The sequence below is a fragment of the Penaeus vannamei genome, chromosome 7 (assembly GCF_042767895.1).
Source record: "Penaeus vannamei isolate JL-2024 chromosome 7, ASM4276789v1, whole genome shotgun sequence".
Lineage (NCBI taxonomy): Eukaryota > Metazoa > Arthropoda > Malacostraca > Decapoda > Penaeidae > Penaeus > Penaeus vannamei.
The window spans coordinates 45,089,914-45,092,190 of NC_091555.1; positions in this window are offsets into that span (position 1 = coordinate 45,089,914).

Consider the following 2,277-nt stretch of genomic DNA (forward strand, 5'->3'; position numbering starts at 1 on the left):
CCTTGGTCCCTCTCCTGCTTTCCCCTTGGCCTCTCTCCTGCTTCCCCCTTGGCCCTTCTCCTGCTTCCCCCTTGGCCCCTCTCCTGCTTTCCCCTTGGCCCTTCTCCTGCTTTCCCCTCGGCCCCTCTCCTGCTTCCTCCTTGGCCCTTCTCCTGCTTTCCCCTTGGCCCCTCTCCTGCTTCCCCCTTGGCCCCTCTCCTGCTTCCCCCTTGGCCCCTCTCCTGCTTTCCCCTTGGCCCCTCTCCTGCTTTCCCCTTGGTCCCTCTCCTGCTTTCCCTTTGGCCCCTCTCCTGCTTTCCCCTTGGCCCTTCTCCTGCGTTCCCCTTGGCCCTTCTCCTGCTTCCCCCTTGGCCCCTCTCCTGCTTCCCTCTTTTCCCCTCTCCTGCTTCCCCCTTGGCCGCTCTCCTACTTCCCCCTTAGCCCCTCTCCTACTTCCCCCTTGGCCTCTCTCCTGCGTTCCCCTTGGCCCCTCTCCTGCTTCCCCCTTCGCCCTTCTCCTGCGTTCCTCTTGGCCCCTCTCCTGCTTTCCTCTTGGCCCTTCTCCTGCTTTCCCCTTGGCCCCTCTCCTGCTTCCCCCTTGGCCCCTCTCCTGCTTTCCCCTTGGCCCCTCTCCTGCTTTCCCCTTGGCCCCTCTCCTGCTTTCCCCTTGGCCCCTTCTCCTGCTTTCCCCTTGGCCCCTCTCCTGCTTTCCCCCTGGCCCCTCTCCTGCTTTCCCCTTGGCCCCTCTCCTGCTTTCCCCTTGGCCCCTCTCCTGCTTTCCCCTTGGCTCCTCTCCTGCTTTCCCCTTGGCCCCTCTCCTGCTTTCCCCTTGGCTCCTCTCCTGCTTTCCCCCTGGCCCCTCTCCTGCTTTCCCCTTGGCCCCTCTCCTGCTTTCCCCTTGGCCCTTCTCATGCTTTCCCCTTGGCCCCTCTCCTGCTTTCCCCTTGGCCCCTCTCCTGCTTTCCCCTTGGCCCCTCTCCTGCTTTCCCCTTGGTCCCTCTCCTGCTTTCCCCTTGGCCCCTCTCCTGCTTTCCCCTTGGCCCCTTCTCCTGCTTTCCCCTTGGCCCCTCTCCTGCTTTCCCCTTGGCCCCTCTCCTGCTTTCCCCTTGGCCCCTCTCCTGCTTCCCCCTTGGCCCATCTCCTGCTTTCCCCTTGGCCCCTCTCCTGCTTTCCCCTTGGCCCCTTCTCCTGCTTTCCCCTTGGCCCCTCTCCTGCTTTCCCCTTGGCCCCTCTCCTGCTTTCCTCTTGGCCCCTCTCCTGCTTTCCCCTTGGCCCCTTCTCCTGCTTTCCCCTTGGCCCCTCCGACGACACCTTGAGACCTAACCTTAACGGCAGGTGACGTCATAGAACAAGCAGACCCCAAGGCATGTGGATTTCGGGGCAGTGTTTCCAGTGCTGCTCTCCCTTGCCCCCTGCCCCTTTGGAGTGCAGCAGACGTCGTGAAATAAACAGCGATGACGTAAACCACAACCAAAATTACCAGTGGTATAGAACTGCAATCGGTTCAGTTTTGTTGGACTTTGGAGTACATCTAGAAACAATCCGAAGTCTATACTTTGTTCCCTCCGCCTTCCACCCGTTCCGTTGGTGTTATATGCAAGTATATTGCTTCGCCGTTGCTAATAAGAAAGCAATAAATAAATAGATAAATAGATAAATAATCAGTATGTAGTGGAAGAGCTGCACCAACCCCGTGTGTCATATCAAAAGCCGTATGACTTTTTTCCCAAGAGGCGATAGAATATGTACGCCTCGCTTCTGTGTTCCGACTTCGTTCTAATCCACACCCATGGTACGGATTGCGCCGTCATAGTATTACGTACATTGTCTTTGTCCCGCTGTGTAATCCACGGTGTGCAGATATCGCCGCCAGCCTCCATTTGGCAGAGAAAATAGCGAAAGGCTTATGTCAGAGGACAGTTCTATTTGTCCGTGGCTCGTATAACTTTTTTTGTCTTTTTGTCTTTTTGAGTATACTCTGCTTCGAGGTGATTATCTTCTCTCTCTCTCTCAGTCTCTTTCTTTGTGTGCCCCCATCTCTTTCTCTCTGTCTTTGTCTATGTCTGTCTGTCTGCCTCTCTCTCTCTCTCTCTCTCTCTCTCTCTCTCTCTCTCTCTCTCTTTCTCTCTCTCTCCCTTTCTCTCTCTCTCTCTCTCTCTCTCTCTCTCTCTCTCTCTCTCTCTCTTTCCTCCCCCCTTCTCTCTATCTCTAATGTATCACATCTCTCTCTCCTTCTCTCTTACATTTACTCTCTATCTATCTCTTTCTATATCTGTCTGTTTCTCTCTTTTTCTCCCC